Genomic DNA, 18,457 nt, shown 5'->3' on the forward strand with positions numbered 1-18,457 from the left:
AAGATATCACTTCTCAGTGGGGCTTATCAATATGCTTTCCTATATTTTTCAGATTATTGTGACTTCAAATCTCCATGCTGTGTCTGGTTTTGGAGGTTATGTTTCAACAATCACATTTCAACCTATGCTGGGAAGTTGTTGATGTGTTTTACTGGAACTTTATGAGCTTTGTCTCTCAAATTAACTTAAACCAGGACCATCTGAGGTCAAATGCGCTTAGCTTGCTTTAATTTGCTCAAATAAATGAATAAATAAATGTGCCAGACCATCTACATAAAGCCAGGATAAGTGAAAAACAATACCCTATCTCCACATTTGAAGAGCACATTTTCCCTTGCTGCTGTGGTACTACTTAGCAGGCATAAAAGAGATGCTGGGGCAGGAAAGGAGGAGAATTATGTTTCCTGCAACGGGGAAGGGGCTGGACCCTCTCCCCCTGCTTTTAGGTGGCACTTTACCAGCTGAACAAAAAAAGACCTGTTGTGAACTGGACTGATGCTACCTGTACTGGAGTGGAAATGCTGCCATGGTCATCCCAGCAGAGATGGGAGCATGGGCAGCTGCTGGCACAGGAGCATGAGCATCTCTGTAGCACAGTGAACTCACTTTAACCAGAATTAGTGCCCTGGGCTGCTCAAACAACTTGCCATTTTTACTGCAATAACAACACCACCACCTGAAGGCTGAGTCCCCCAAACCATGCTGCTTGCTACCCCACGGAAGGACACTCGGTGTCCTGAGCCCTTGCCCCAGGAATGCAGCCTTGTTTCCTTCCTCAAGGATGGAAAGCTCCCCTTCCCCTTTGTTTTCATAGGCTGAAGACTGCCAGAAGAGTGACAACCCCCAAAGCCTCCAACAAGCATGTTTATGTATGTTATGCTTCCAGGACAGGAGGGACGTGGAGCTGTTGGAGCGAGTCCTGAGGAGGCACCAAGAGGATCTGAGGGATGTAAAACCTTTCCTGTAAGGAAAGCATGAGAGAATTGGGATGGCTCAGCCTGGAGAAGATGAGGCTCAGGAGTCACCTAATTGTGGCCTTTCAGTACCTTAAAGGGCTGACAAGAAACATGGACAGGGACTATTTACAAGGGCCTGGAGAGACAGGACACAGGGGAATGGCTTCAAACTGACAGACAGTGGGTTTAGGTTGGATATTAGGCAAAATTCTTCCCTGTGAGGGTGGTCTTAGCACAGGAGAAGCTGTGGCTGCACCACCCCTCCAAGTGTTCCAGGCCAAGTTAGACAAGGCTTGGAGTAACCTGGGTTAGTGGAAGATGTCCTTGCCCACATCAGGACGGTTGGAATGAAATGATTTCTAGTGTCCCTTCCCACCCAAGCCACTCTGTGATTCTATGATCTCACCAACCAGCTCTTAATGCTTTACCCACAAGCTCTTAATAAACAGCCATCCAAATTCTTTCCTGCAAAGAACAAATTCTAAGGAATGCAGAAAGTGTGGCTGGAGCTAACCACCTCACATGCACCAGACTAAAAGCAAACTCTTTTTGCCCACTACTGAACCAAGTTCAAACCCGTGTTCAAAATTCCATGCAGAGAATGTCATTTATTAATTCAAGGCACTTTAATAAATCAGACAATATAAAGTGCACCTACAAGGATTCAGTTCTGCATTGCTTCTCCCACGACTTACTTTTTCAGGCCATCAAAATTTCACATCACTGCCTTGTGAAAAGTAAGTACACAATAAGTTAATTTGTATTGTCACTATGCAGTACAACTGTGGTAAAGAGCACATTCATTTTTAATCCGATATGAATAATATATAAATATGTATACAGAGTGAGGGTCATAGGAAAGCAAGCGGTACATTGTTTACAGCAGAAGTAGTACAAAAAGTAGAGATTATTCTTGCTTGCAAAGATAACAATATCTGCAATTTGCTTGTAACTAAGGGGTGAAGGAAAATTCCCATTTCTTTTAGGTATCCCCATTCATTAATTTTAGCTCCAAAACTTGTTGTGGGCAGCAGGCTCTTAAAATAACCCTTCCCAGATAAGTTGGCAATAAATTTATAATGCTTTATCTAGAAGTGGTTGGTAGGTCCTTTCTTAGCAAGCTATAGTTCATATGCATTTTACCCACTATATATCTCCCAATAAAATTATATGAAAGCCCTTCAGGAAAAAAAAAAAAAAAAAGGAATCTTCCTGATAGTTCAGGAGATGATGTGATATGCATTGCAATTGTAGAAAAAGAATTAGAATGAAAGTAGGTGGACTTGGGGGGCAAACTATGGTGTGCATCTTTCTCTGATCAAAACTCAGGATAGAGGACAATGTATTGTTTGCAGCTGAAATAATCCTGTTGTGGAGCTATGTTCTATGAAGGCTGTGGTTGAGCATGTGGAAAGACTTTGCAATCCTCTGCCTGGAAACTGACAGTCTAAGGAAGTGGAAGAGCAGAAAATAATAATCAAAATTAGCTAAAATGACAACAATGATGGCTGGACTCAAAGAATACTTTTAGCATGTGTGGATTTGCCCAGGAGTGGTGATCACTTCCAGGACCTGCTGAAGCCTCTCCTCTAAAAGTGATCTAAACCTCCCAGGATCAGACCCAGGAGGGGTGGCAGTGCTGAGGTGACCCTCATCATATTCTCATCATATTCTCTAGTTTTGACTGAATTTTAGGGAGCACAAGGAGCATGGATAAGAGGTACCTTCTGGCCAGGATGGAGAAGTTTTCTGCAGGCCCATATTAAGAAAAATCCCTCAGTGTTTGAAACTAGTCCACCTTTTAAAAAATATATGCTGCTTCATTAATTTAGGCTTTGAGGGGGAAAAAAAAAGCAAAGTTTGTTTTCTTCTCTTTCAAGTTTGTGATGTGATATGTTGCTTTGTGACACTTCATGTCAAGCTGCATCAGTCACATCGCGTTAGGTTTCATAACATGGCATGACTGATGCAGCCCAACATGGTGCATCAGCTGAACAGTCAGAAACTGTAGGTTTTGAGAAAGACATGGATCTCAGTCTGGGGTTTAGGGCCACTTAAATGAAAGTTTACCTCAAGTAAGGGCCTTGGATTTAAACAAAGCCATTGCCCAAGAGTTGTTAAAGATTCAAGTACATGCCAAACCGTATTTTGCTTTGTCTAATCTTTAAAACTCAAAATGTATTATTGGAACACATAAAAAGTCAATGTCAATGAAGTGGCACTGGGTTACTAACTGTAATCCAAACACTACTAATAGTTACTAATTTATTAACTTTGATATGGATCCATTATTTAAGATTAGCACAAAGGAATACACAAACGAGAGAGAGAAAGAGTGATGAATACTAAAGTCTTTTTCATTAAAAAAATCATTTACATGGTCAAGCCGCATTAATTCTCCACTTCTAAAAATATTTGATCGGCATCCAAATTCTATAAAATTTCCACAAAGAAACATCTTATTTTTGTGGTATTGCAGGCACATATGTAGGGGTTTGCACTAAAATGTAAAAATGGGCATTGAGCTAGTCACATGAATAAGATCAGGAATTTATTCCAGATTGTTAAAAGTGTACTAATCACAGCAAAATCATGGCTTTCTCCCAAAGCAGCAAGAAAATGGTAATTTGAAAGAAAAATGCCAATAATACATCACACACAAGCCGTCTGTTGTCCCCACTACACCACTTTGTATTATATTGCATATGTGTACATATATACACAGATACAGGCATACAGACACACACACACACGATTTAATGCATAAATTTAGGGGAAAGACAGAAGAGCAATAACATGATGAACAGAAAACAAATGCTGTGCAATGTACTATAAATTATAATTAAGCTCTGAATAAAATGTGTTTCTTAGATATGACATTTGTTCCCTTAAAATGCAAAAATGGCCATGATTATCTGACAGAATGTTTTTCCTTAGATGGCCAATGGCTATAGCACTTACTGAGATGCAATACGGCAAACTCATTTCAGATTTCTTTGCCTGGTTTAAGAAAATCCTTTTGGTGAAAATCAAAAATAACAGCAATTACCTCTTTAAAACAAATTATTCCCTCGCAAAGAGATATTTGAAAAAGCCTCAAAGGCTTGACTTTCTCAGAAACAAATCTCTTTAGTTGGGATATTGGACACTGAAGACCTGGACTCAACATGCTGGGCCACTGCAGCAATGCCACAGGGGCAGGGCAGCTCTGGCCAGCCCTGGGCACTGGAGCAGGACGGGCTGCGGTGGCTCAGGATGGATGGGCACTGCCTGCTGCACTGGGATGCTTGGTCCCACAACGTTGCTGGTGGAATGGTCCATGTAATCACACATCTGCTGCCCAGCAAAGCCTGCACTCACACCTTCAGTAAGCCCACGCCTCCCCAGGAGCTCCCCAGAGCTGCTCTGAGTCCTTTTTCCCCACCCAAGGTTGTACTTGAGGTACAATCATCTCTAAGCACATGAAGTGCGTGCTGCCTCAGAAGTAACAGCAGGCAACAATGGCCAGGTGCTTTCTGTGTTTGAAGAGAGGCTTTTTGAGCATCTCCAGTTCTCTGGCAGTGACTGCTGGGCTGAGCTCATGTCTCTCTCAGACCACAGCCTCCAGGTCCCAAGCATCTTGGTGAACACTGCCATTTGAAAGTATATTAGAGCATAATAACAGGCATTTGCAAAGGGAAAACTATTTTCATTTAAATCTTGGCTAGTGCAATTTCCTTTTTTTAACGTATAAATTTTCATAAATACATTTCCCATCCGCAGCAAACATCCCAAGTACTGCATGCATTACCCAGGAGAGCAGAATGGCTCTAAAGCAGCCATTCGGATCTGGAGCATAACAGTATGGATGGGAAAATGCTGAATAAATATATTTGTCCAATAGACAATAATGGTTCTGATTGAGCCATTCCACTTTATTGGTCTCAAAATATGCATTTTATGAAACTCCCCAAATACCAGACAGATTAAAATACACCCAATCAGGTTGGTATCTGTAATAAAAGTTTTTATAAAACAATTGAAAAGTATATGTTTATTTACGCACAGGTCCAAGACCAACCAAGATGATCTTCTGGGAAAATTTCAATATTATGTGAAGTTTATATGTTACTTGGATTACAAGAAAAACCAAAATTAAATTTTAAAAATTCTATTTCATGCTGACCAAGAAAAGTCATAAAACCAAAAAGCCTTATCTGGGGCATTTTTGGTGATTTTCTCTGGAGCAACATTTTTTTAAAATGCAGAGATATCTGGATTTTAGGATGGCCAGAGAACATTTCCAGCTTCCAAGGTTGGGCTTTGGGTTACATGTTTCCACTGGGACTCCTAAAGCAAAGGCAACCCCCTGATCACCCTCCATTCAGCTGAATTCCTTCATTACCAGGCTCAGTGCTGCTGAGTCCTTACAGGTCATCAGAAGAATTTTCATGGCACCAGTCTTGTTACTTAAATCCCTCCTCCCTAATATTGAGCACTTTGGAGCAGCTCAGGTGCTGCCACCTGGAAGAGCCTTTCTTTTGCTGTGAGTTACTGGAAAGATCTTAATCAGGGGAGGATAACTTTGGGGTGAAGACTCAACACATGAAAAAACACAGCCACCAGCCTGATCCTAAATGCATTAAGAATGTCTGGAAAAAAGAAAAACTTGCCAAGGTCAGCACCCATCCCAAAGCCACCACGTGACACTGCAGTCCTGGTGTCCTGCAGAGATGGACACTCAGTGTATGGGCTGGGTGGAAATTCACTGAACTATCACTGGCTGCACAAGAGCTCAAAAATAAAAAGACTTAACCTGTAACTAATTCTATCGAGGATTTTTACTTGAACAGAAAAACTTCAATAGTTGGATGGAATTAAAACCTCAGATAGCTACATGGCTTTTCTGAAATGTAATCAAAGGTGGAGTCTGTTCTTAAGTTAGTGCCTTACACAGTGCTTGGTGTTTCCAAATAAGTATTTCAGCTTGCTGATGAGTGCACTAAAATGTTTAATGATGACACAGAAAAGCAAAAGTTGGTGCTACACTTTGCCTCTAACACATATTATTAATATATTATGTTAATTTCACACATTCTCCCTAAAATAAAAACTGTTCTTATAGTAATTATTCAATTTCTGTCTCAAAAGGCTACAGTCACTAATTATCACACACTGAAGTTTCCTTTAAAAGCAAAAGAAGTAAAAACCACCAACAAATCAGCCCTGCTATGTAACACAGCCAAGTGCAGGTTGGTCTGACACAGAGGTTAACAGTCACCTAGGCACTCCTGATAAATTCTACTGTTGTCCTTCATCATTATGGTTTTACCTTACTGAATGATTCACTCACAAAACTATGGAAAATATCACTAATTTAACATTTTTTGCCTTCGTTATGTGGAACATGAAAATTGCAATTATTTGGAGGTAGAGTGAGGAAATTGTTAGCCATCTGTAGTGCACTAAATACAAGGGAATTAGGAAATGGCCAGTGAAATCACTGATGGTGTAAGAGAGACTTGTAAGTTCTGGGAAAACAAACATTTCCCATTTCTTGCAGAGTTGGTAAAACAGAATTACTCAGCTCCAGCCACTCAGCACGGAATTTGTTTCTTTTTCAGAAGAAGTTATTCACACAGAAACTTTTGATTTAGAAGGGAAACGGATCTCCTCTTGGAAGAAAGGAATAGCCTCAGCAGAATAGCTGAAAAGGTCTTCCTAAACAAATATTAAACTTTATGGGAACCGAGTAAAGCTAAAATTCCGAGATAAAGGCAGAAGACTGTGCTTTCTCAGGATCTGTGTGTCTCAGACCACGGCTGCTGGGTGCACACATGGTGCCCCGTGCACAATGGCATCAGTTGAGGCTCTGACATGACAAACATGAGTTACGAGCCCGGAGCCTCAGCGGGCTCCAAACGAGGTTAGTGGGAATGCTGTCATTGATTGAGCTTGAAATGCCAGACTATCATTGTCCCATGCTTTGGGAAATTTAATTACATTTAATTTTACATATTTATTTACTTTGGTTTATACACATAAGTAGAGGACAGAGTTCTTATCAAGGGCACTAGATACCTGTTGTAAAAAGCAGGCAAACTCTGACTAAAGTCATAATGGCAATGGTTATAGAAATCAATCCTTTTCATAATCCTAAACTCACAGGAGCTTGTCTTTTTGGCCAAACTTTCATTTCCAGCCATTTCCTCGCGTGTGGTACCAATCCCTGTTTTCCCAAACCCTGATGTGTCCCTCCACATGAGAGGGGAGAGGTACCCAAGCCCAGGGGGTGAGCAGGGTACTGTCCTCACAGCCTTCCCTTTCTCTTGTGCTTTGGGGAGACGGCAACTATGGAAACACATTTTGAAGGTAAGTGGCAGACTTTTCTTTAATATTAACTAACCCCAAGTTCTTCTGATCATCAAAATTACATGCTCAGAGTCCCACCTTTGCCTTTACTTACATATTTCAATTAATTGCTATGTCTATTCACTCCTTTACTTGTTTTAATCACTTCAATAACATTATATTCCCATTCTAACCCCCTTGAGCAAAATATCTCAGTTTTCCTACTAGGTCATTCACAAGTTTTCTCGCTAATGTTCTGTCATATTTTTTAATTGTCTCAGTAAATATTTATTATTTCAGGGAGCATTTACCACTTCTTGAATGAAGCTGTATTTGAATTTAATGTACCTATGATTTCCCAGAATAAATGCTATACTGGTGGCACTGGGATTTTAGTAAAGAGAACATTCAATTCAAAAGATAATAGGAAAGACTTTGTTAGTGATTTTGCTACCAAATATCTTTTATTCTGCCTAGCAATTCATAAAAGCAATAGAATTTTCTCTTTCACTCAGGGCAACTGTCTTGAATTTATTTATTTTATTTGGCAGAATGGAATTTTAAAAATCCCATACTCAGCTTTCTAAATATTTCCTGCCGACATTTGGATGTGTCACATCATCAGCTGGTGTCAAACTGGACAGTCACACAGCCTGAGCCATACAAAGACCTGCCCCCTCTGTGCACAGCCCTGTAAGGATACCCAGCCTCCCCACCAGTCCCACGGTCCATAAATCACCTGGGTGGGAAGGGATGGAATTATCCACGTGCTATAACATTTGCTGAAGTGAGACCCTAAGCTAGAATATCTGTTTTCTGCATGTATGATGTCACTTAGACTAACCATGTTCTCCTTTCATTTTCGTTGTTGCTTTTTCACAAAACTGGGGTAATTTAGAAGGTATTTTGTCACATTATCACTTGTCATGTACCTCACGATTCCCTAACTCCAGCATTGTGTTAGTAGAGAGACTGAAGAAGAACAAAACACATTAAGTAAATAAATATCTAGCTCACTAATAGCTAATATTTCAAATTATCCAGGAGTAGCTCCCAACCCCACTAATCATTCTGCTAAAACATCACTATTATCTGTTTATGGGATTTGGTGAGTGGAGTTCTCAGAACCACTCATTATTGGCAATGCTTCTGCATTATGTGCCATCACAGCACAGAATTACCATGAGCACAGCCTGAGTGGGAACTCACAGCAACCCACCTTTCACCAGGCACATTTCTGATGTAGGTGTACATATAGCTAATGTTTCCATAAAAAAATAAACCAACATATTTTTATTATATCCCATTCAACAAACTAGGAGATCAAACAGTAAAAATTAAAGGGCTGCAAAGAGTAAATTGAGCATTAACTTTGCAGGACCTCTCCCTCTGGAAAGTGCTGTTGGTGTTGTCACAGAAAAAAAAAGTGTCTTTTTTATCAAGTCACAAAGGAAATGCTTTCTCCCCTTCTCCTTTTCTTTTCTATAAAAGGCTCTCTAAAATGAAAGGTGTCAGACTTTGCTTTTTCTTCTTGGCATGATCCAGAATGTATGGCTGAGGAATGACAGATGTCTGCAACCAGCTGCAATGAAGCATGCTAAAGTTTCAGTCTAATCCACTTATTTCACTGCAGTCACGTAAACCAAAACAAATGGGCAGTGCCTTACATTATAAAAACACAGCAGCATTACTTTGTTGCATAATGTAGCTGATACGCCATCTTTTTATCATTTTTCCTACTGCAGAAAGAATTCACCTCTTTATTAAAAACAGCCCCTGAAAGTTCTCCCATTCTGCTTGCCTCTATTTTTTTCTTTTAGTGTCACAGCAGTCCTGCGATGCTCCATGCATTACTCAATATGTGGCTATTATAAAAACACCGTCATATTTTTCCAGGGAAGACTGCTTTTGTTTTTAAAAACGTGATCCAATTCAGAAGCCACCGGGCCTTATTCTGCTCTCTCATCCTTGCTGCCAGCCCATGGCTTGAACAGATCGGTGCTGCTCTGAGTCAGGATAGGATCTGCCATCAGATCAGTGCATGTTTCATCTGTGCAAAAGCCAAATAACAAGTGCACCAAGCTCTTACCTTAACGGGTAAAAAACCCCACGTCTCTGTTTTCCAGTGATCAAACTGGAAATGTCATCAGAGCCACAACTAATAGCCTTAATCTACTCGACTAACCTCATTCAAAACCCTCCCATTTTAATGAGGAGGGAGACCCACTGGCAGTGTGCTTCCTGAAGCCCTGAACAGCCCCCTGTGTTTTGTTATGCCAGAGGGAGTATAACCTAAGTGAACATGGCATCGCTTCCTGGGAAGGGAGACCCTGCCTCACTCCAACATGTAGTGCAGCAACCTTTTGAACCCTCCCCTCTTTAATCCTTGTATGGAAAGGGAAAGGATGAGGAGTCATGTGGCTCCCTCCCCGCCAGCAGTTCCAACAGCTGGGAAGCACTCTTTCAGCGCAATTCATAAAAAAAGATGTGTTGGATTTCGCCGATGGCAGAATGGTGTACGATTTCTGGCCCTTCAGGCTAAAACAATAAATGCAAAGAGGAAAATTTGAGATTTCCCCCCTTAAACTTCCCACAACAACCTCAGCAAAACCACATGACTTGTCTTGTACAATCTCCCTGGTGTTTTCAGTGCTACTTTGGCAGGAAATCAGAATTACTGTTATATAAATTCCATCTGATGCCAGAGCTACCATCTGTGAGTAAAACTGCTTCACCTACGTCTGCCGGCAAAGCCACTCTCCCAGAGACAAGGGAGAAGGGGAAAAAAAATTTGATTAATTTGCAGAATGCTTGTGATTTGCTCATATATTATTATAACTGCTCATCAGCACATGACAAATTCCCAGCACTCCGCACAGGAACCCGTTCAGTTTCAGCAGTTTTTTGCGTCGGCACCTGACAGACTGCAGAGCCACTAATGACTTTCAGATGCTTACAAACAGTAATTCTATCTTCAGAATAAAAAGAAAAATCCGTAGGAAGAAAAGAGTAGAGTTAGTCTATTCCATTTCCTTCCTGTATATCAACATGATTTAACTCTTCGGGGCAGCAGCGGTTCCAGGATCACAACACGGCTGCTCCTTGCCTGTAAAAGACAAAGACTGCCAATCTCAGGGGAAAGGTGGAAGCAAAAGCCGGTCTCCGAAGGCTTTTGCTACACCAGCTCCACAGAGAGCCAGCTACAAAGCAGGTAGCCTAGGAAAAGGCACACCTACCCTGCAGTACTGGGAGAAAATACATGCTCTCCCCGGCGCTCCCGAATTCCGTGTCTATTTCCCTATTTTAATACTTCTGATAACCTTTTACATTTTCAGGGAACACATCTGCTTCCTAACTGCAGCTGAAATGTTTTTTTCCCCCTTTAAAAGTATGATTATGCTTTCTGAAGCACTGTCTGTGTGCTTGATTGCCTGTTTTAGATTAGAGATTTTAGCAAGGAAACAAAGACTTCAGAGTGCACATCAGTCCTGCATATGAGAAACCACAGAAGGAATAAGCAATAAAATGTGATGCACCATCTGTCCACAAACAATAACCTGGATGTTCTGAAGGCTTACAAATTATTTAGCACACAACCTCACCGAATTATAGGACCCTTAAATAGAGCAATAGACTGGGAATGAGAACCTCTTTGATGTCCTTTTGTAATTTTTTTTTCCCAACTCAGCCCTCGATTGATTGCTATCTGTTGAGGTATTTCTCAAAGACTATTGGAGCAAGTTGATATTTATTAAGTAGCTCTCTGTAGAATATTTTGCCACAGATTTGAACAGTGGGGTATACACTGCCTCCCTGGCCCTAGCCTGCTGCAAACAGATTGTTAATCAAAAGACAGTCTAAAAGAATAGTCAGTTGGGAAATTCAGTCCTAAGGGCAAAATGCTGCCCTCGGTACCCATGTGCAACTCCTGCTGGCTTCCATGGGAGCTCATGTGAACGCTCAGGCAGGAATTTGACTTTATTAAGTACCAGAAGCTTTCCGACTGGACTCTTGTAGAACAATTTTCTAACAAAGAATGCGATTTTAATTTTTGATTTTTTTTTTCTCCCCCAAATTAAGTCCTGCTGCAATTAAAAAGAAAGTGACATTTTTCCTGGCTGTCATGTTGAAGCACAGTGATCTTGCATGCAAAACACATTAGCAACTGAGCACACTCCAGGTACTGTAAACTAGAGTATGTCAAAACCACTGGATCCCTAGGCAAACCTGGCATCCCCCTGCAATATGCTCACATACCAAAATAAAGATATTCAGAGACCTGTGTTTGGGATAGAGGATTTTGGCTCACCATATTTAAATGTGAAGTCATGTTTAAAAAAATCAGCCAAACAAACACTAAAAATACTTCTTTTTTATTATGCAGTAAATTGCAAAATTTCTGGATCTACTGTTTCATTCAACCTCTTCTCTGCATTATAAATTCCTGAGTTTTTAGTGAACATTAGAATTTGTTTTTTCCAATCGAAGCATGCCTCTAAACCCACACTCCAAAATAAATCAGCATCCCTGAAAGCCACCCACTTAATTTTTAAGAGGAAGAGCCTGCCCGAAATATTTCTTTTGCTTTGGTTTCCATAGAATTTTTTCTGCAAATTTTCTTAACACAACATTTCCCACGCTGGCTCTCAGCTAACAAACAGCCAGACCCACCTACCAAAGGTCTTCTCAGTGTGGGCTTTACTCTTTTGCCTAGATGGCAGATCAAAATTCAAATAAAAATAGATATTAGAAGACAGAGGATTTTTTTTTATCGTATTCTTTTTGACAAACAGGCCAAGAGGGAGGTAACTGTATAATTAACTTTAGATGTGCCTAATGTAACTCCATTATCATTGATGGGTCTTATGGAGAGACACTGAGAGGGAAATGTGCCTTCTAGAGTTTCATAGTGGAGCCAGAACTATTGAAGAATATTTCAGTATTTAGGCCCTGATTCAGCAAATTGCTGAAGGTTATGCATACGACAAAGCCTGTAAGTCATCCCACATACTTGTGTAGGAATTCACAGGAGCTCACACAATGCAGGAGCCCAAGCTGTCCCTGAGCTGGGGCATTGGAGCTTGGCCCTTACTTACAAAGATTCTAAAACACACACGAAAATTTGCCTGGGGGTAAAAGCTGGCACATTCCATTGTCTCCTTGTGAATCAGTGCTCCTTGTTGCATTTATTTTTGCATTTATTTCTTTGTGGTGAGGGTGCAGGTGAGGGTCCAGCAGCCCAGCACCTGTGCAGGACCTGCAGCCATCCTGAGCTCTCCTGCAGGCAGGGTGGGGCTCACTACTGGCTCTAATTGGGAGGATGGGAATTTTACCATCACTGGGGGCACAAGACAGCCAGAGCTGAGGCTGCTGTCACACATGTCCCTAAAGTCACAAGGTGCCACCCAGGAAAGGGCACAAAATGAAAGTGCAGCAAAACCCGTAGACGACAAAGGAAACAAAACCAAAATCTCCTTCCAACAGCTCCTGTGGCAGTCAGTATGTGGAGGAACAGATGCTGCTGAGGATTTTATTTTAAACAAAATTGGAGAAGTCCAAATTTCTGTGGGCAGTGAGACATTGTCCATTTAAGGTGTCTGGGTATTTTTTCAATGATTTAGAGACAAGGAGCTCCCAACATATCTCTGAAGAACTTTTTCAGCATGTCAGGTAGCAAAGAGGCAAATGTCCCTGCCAGCAGCACCCAGCACACCAAAGCCTTGCTCCTGCTGCCTGCAGGAGAGCCACTCAATCCCAGGGAAGCTTCATTGACTTCCACCAACTTCCAGGGAGAAGATTTACTTATGTGAAATCAATGGCAGGCTCTGGGCTTTCAAGCAAACTGATACCCACTTGGGCTTCTCTGTGTATAAACCAAAACCATTTTGCAACAAAACTAATGCATACAGTGGTTAGAGGGGGACAAAATATTTTGCCTGCTGGAGAAAAGGATGCAATTTCTCTGATTTCAACAAATAATCTGGGGCAGGTAACTTTCCTCTGTCTACCATTATGCTAATCAGAACAGAGAGGTCTATAAATGTACTTAAAGAGACAACTAAAAAAAATTAATCTGTGGTTTAACTTAAAGGTCAGCTCAATACATATTGAGAAGTCAACTGAAGTTCTGCCATTAAATATAATCACTGCTTCCAGGGTGGTAAATACTGTGTGGAAATACCCATCAGGAGACAAATTCTGATCTCAGACAAGCACATGGATGGAGGAGAGCAGTGCTGGTCTTGCATACAGAGCCTTTCCATCTCAGCCTCTAGGTATCAAGATCCAGGCCACTAGATAAGCTCCTTTAAATTCCATAGGACGTGATTAATATAGTGCAATATATTAAAAATATTTATATATTTAAAAAATCTTGGCGGAAAGGGGTTGTGGGTTTCTGGACTTTTTCCAGCTTTCTGGATTCCTACTTTCTGTAACCTGAAAGGCTAGAGAGTTCCTTTCTTACAGAAAGAACAGAGATTTTTCTATAATCACATGGCTACCATGGTGAAAGCCTTTCAGATATAGAAACTGCCCCAGTCATTACAGTAAAATCAGGAAAAGGCAGAGCAGCCCCTGCTCCTGCTCCTCAGTTCTGGGGCAGGCATCAATCCTAAGCCCTTACTGTATACACAATTGTTTACAACCTCAAACCAGTTTTCCTATTCTTAACAGAAATAAGTAAATTGAAAAAGGCTTAACTAGCATTTTTTATGCGTGCAAACTTATTCTTTAAATTTTAACATATGGTATAGTATAGGCATTTTCTTCTGAAATAATGTCAAAGATTTGGAGAGGGAAGGCATAAAGGTCAGATTTAAATCCTGAAGGTAGCATAAAAAATTTAGATAACATTGTATATATTTTTGTATAGCATGTGTCCTGACAGTGTCTCCATCAGCATGGGCTCTAGAATTCATAATCCACTGTGCTATTTTTTAAAATAGTTTGATTTGTTTATTAACTGTGCTTTCCTATTTCCATGAGATATAGACATCGACAGTGAATAGACCTTTTCTAATTGAACTGATAGCTTGAAAGTGAACATGTCCTTGAATTTACACTGAAAGATAGACAGTGATTATTTATAATAAGGGATTTAGTCAACTGCCTTTCCATTTGTACAGCAAGGACTTTATCAACAGACCATGTTTAGGTAAATAGTGCCAAATAAGATAAATTTTGTATTAAAGGACGAATGTCTCGCAGTGTCAGATGTACAAGGAAGAGACATTTGGCTGATGATATGTCCTGTAAGTATAAAAGAGAGTATTAAGATAACACTTTATGCTAGCATTAATACATCAAAGTTCTGGACTGACCTGTTTCATCCAAAGTGAAAGCGAGGATGCTCTTAATTCCTATCTAAGATTAATTTAATTCAGAAGGCATTCAGCCTTATGTCCTGTTTTGCAGCTTTATAAGAATTGCTGGATTTGCAAAATAGCACGGCTGTACGCACGTTAATAAATGGTCTGTATTTGTCTAGGCAGAGTTGAAGCCTTTCTTTAAAAACACACACACATACACACACACACACACAACTCTGGCTCCGTGAGCTTGCTTTGCCCACAATATTAGAGCTCAGCTATCTCCTTGCTGAAGGGCCTATTTGTCTGCTTTAAGTGAAATCACTCAATTCTCAAAAGTCAGTGGAGGACTTTGGAAGGGGGAGGGCTGGGAGAGGCCACTCCAAATAAGTTCCATTAATCAAAAGACACAGTCTAATGTAACTAATATTTTACAATTAGAGAAGACAAGATGGAACTAAAAGCCATCTATCTCTCTTACACCACATGATCATCGATTCATAATCAGAAGACTGAGAGTCGCACAAAGATGCATTTACAGGGGCTGGGGGAGGGGGCTGGGTCGGAGCCGGAGATAATGAACACGATGAGAAGGAGCGGCGCTGAAGGCTGGGGAAAGATGACAGAGTGGTTCAATGGTGACGGATGACACGAAGATGAGTACTGATACCTGACAGGCAGCGAATGATGACTGCAGTCCTTTCCCACCATTATGATCCTCAATTATCTTGCTAAGGACTAAGAGGGAGAAAAAAAAAAAAAAGAAAAGCCAAAGTGGCTCAGCCCATCCGTTTATTTATAAGCTGGGATAATGCTAGAGTGTGCCAGGCTGCTGGGAAAGGCCACCTTTTGCAATTTGATCAGCACTTTATAGGAGCTGTAGTTTTCATTGTCAGCGCTCATGGGCACAAGGGGAAATGGGTAAAATACAGTACTTGTCCGTCTGTTTTGTAATAAAATTCTTAAATCTTCAAAGGGAGTTATTTTTTTTCTTTCACTGCCACCTTCAGGAAAAAAAAACCCAAAACCCTGGGCTGACCAAAAAACTAGAAGAGAAAATGGGCTTTGTATTTGCACATGGAGTTAGCAGGTTGCAGTCTGTGCTCCCAAAATTCCACATGCAGATTTATCCAAATGAATGATATGTGGTGGGGAATCAGCCAGCATGAGCAAGAGCTGCAGCTACAAGGAGTGCAGGAGCAAAGTGAAGAGGAACTTTTCAAGATTCTTCATTGATTTAGGGAATTATTAATAAAAAGGGAAGAAAGTTCGCTCGAGACTGCTTTGTAGTTGCAGAAGATGCCACAGGCTAGCATTTCTATACCAAAGAATATGCCGTTCTGCTACATTATTTATTTTTAAAGACACAGATCTCCTAGCTATGTTGGAGTCGTTGCTTTGGAGAAAAAGAAAAACAAATTAAGATTAATGTTCTACACAGCTCCCGATAGCAGTAAATATTTGATCAGAACAATTCACATTTAAATGTTGACATACTAAAAATCATATTTTTTGGAAGAAATATTTCTTTTTCCTGCTTTAACTGAAACTTTCCATTTCTGCCCCTTTCCCTCACTGGTCCTCTTGAAAAATCAAAGTCACATAATATAGCACCACGTTTTTCAGCCAGGATAACTAAAATTAACAAAACCAGGTCATAAACAGCTCTGTTAAAAAAAAAAGAAAAAATTCACACACACTATACGGGTCACACATATTCTGCAATCCTGCCTGCCTTCTTCCTCTCTCTCATTTCTCTCCAAGTGAGCAAGCTGCTCAGTTTAGCTCCAGCCCAGGAAGGCACAGTGGGCATGGTTTGCTGCCCGCAATGCCCTTTCCCCACCACAGCAGGGCACAGACCCCAGCAAAGGGGGCATCCTGCACATTTTGGGGTGATGAGATTCTAGTCCCTCACAGAGATGGGTTTACAGCTCTGCCTGCTCACCAAGAACAGGAACAAACAAGCCAGAAACACCGAGAGCACTGTCTTCTGTGTTCATCAGCAAGAACGAAGCACCAGGTAGGAAAGCTGAGCCCAGCTCACACATGACGAGGCTCAAATACAACACACCAGGCTTCATCTGACTCCATGCTAAAACTCCCCGTGCACTTTTCCTGGCTCCAGGAATGTCAGAAAACTATGTCAGCAAAAAAAAAAGACACATCAGAACAGAGCTGTGTCATCTGTGGTAGAAGTCAAGTGTCCCCAGTCACACCAGCTCCTGTTGGCCAAGGGATCTGTACCAATAAGCATTGGGAGCATTAGCGGGTGCCTCTTGTTATCAGAGATATTACAAGTAAAGGAGTTCTGGATTTTGGTGACATTTGTTAAACGAAACAGGTGGGGGTAAAAATCCAATGGCAGGAATCAGCCTAAATGTACTTGTAAATGCTTACATGGGTAATAGCTGCCTCAAAGCCCTGAGCATGTGTTGGGCTGCCTGGGCGCTGGGGCAAGAGGCGCTCCAGCCCCAATGCCAAAGGAAGGCAAGGATGTGTCAGGACATTTGTTAGGGCTACAGGGCACCTTAGGATTGACAAAGAGCATATCCCAAAGGAGAAAAAATATTCTGTGTGACAAACTTCAGCTTTTATAGAGCTGCTCTCTAATTTCAATGGCTTCCACCTCTGTTTTTGCATGGAGAATACACAGGTTAGGCTGGGTCTGAAAGGAGTGGACTCCACTGGCACAAGAAATGCAGCAGTGATCACACAAAGAGTGTCTGCACAACAAGAAGCTCTGCTGGAACAAGACCATAAATATTCCAAGAAGCATTTCCCAGATATCCATTTAAGAATCCTAATTATGAACAAATGTCCTTAATCTGCCCACTTCATACATCTGAGATTTAAGACAGGTTGAATCCATGATCGTCATCGCAATTAGCACAAACAAAAGGGCCAGATGTGAGAAGCATGGTTCTGATGTCAGGGTCTTCACAGCAACTGATCAAATATTGTATAGCTATAACTGGTTTTCATAAATAGCATATCTCAGAAGTGATGATAACTGACACATTATAAAATGCATTTTTCAGCGGTTTTTTGCAAGAGCACGTGCTGCACTTGTGCACAAGTTGGACCCATCTCCCTGTGACATTACTTCAGCATTTGTGGCAAAACAACTCAGCTGTCATCAGTGGATTCACAATTGTGTAAAATTGGACTATCATAGTGATTAATTGGGCTAACTTAATTTGTACATACAAATTAAGTAACTGCACTCACAAATACCTAATTTAGCATGTGCATACAAGTTTAATTTGCACATACACTTACACACTTTAGGTAAATGAGATACATAATCATGAAGAATTTTTTTCTGCCCTTGTCTGCATGTATAAATTCTCTGAAAAAAAAGTTTTATATTGAACCCAGATAAACAATTATTTCTTTTATCTACCCGTATCACTTCTGTTTTCCAAATGGCTACCAGGAGAAGTTATGTATATTTATGAACTAGAGGCAAATTAATAAAAAGGATAAAAAGAAGAAGAAAAAAAACCTTACAATTAACATATAGTTGTTTGTGCTTGAACACAATTCTAACAAACAAGAGTATTATAATTTTGCTTGAACAAGCACTGCAAGACTCAAGCTTTAAAATAATTTTTTTAAAACTCTACAGAAAAGAGTTTTACTAATATGAGAATAAAATATTTAGTTATTAGCACAATGTTAAGATTTTATTTTGAACATAAAACTAAGATGCTGAGGGTTATTCTGCTGTCAGTTCAGACCACAAGGGTGATGTAACAGCTGCCATTCAACAAGCAGCAGCAGCAGTATAAACTAAAGTTTAGTTTTTTGTTATCCCTGGAGCTTTTAAGCAGTGGGAACTGTTCAAGAAACGACTGGATG

At 40.6% G+C, this 18,457-nt stretch overlaps 1 protein-coding gene across 2 annotated transcripts in view; it reads right to left on the reverse strand.

The window, feature by feature from the left end:
- Positions 1-18,457, reverse strand: part of ZNF536 (zinc finger protein 536) — a 344,241-nt gene that overhangs the window by 3,861 nt on the left and 321,923 nt on the right. The gene's annotated exons all lie outside the window — the stretch shown is intronic.

The sequence above is a fragment of the Passer montanus genome, unplaced genomic scaffold, assembly GCF_014805655.1.
Source record: "Passer montanus isolate IOZ18808 unplaced genomic scaffold, ASM1480565v1 scaffold113, whole genome shotgun sequence".
Lineage (NCBI taxonomy): Eukaryota > Metazoa > Chordata > Aves > Passeriformes > Passeridae > Passer > Passer montanus.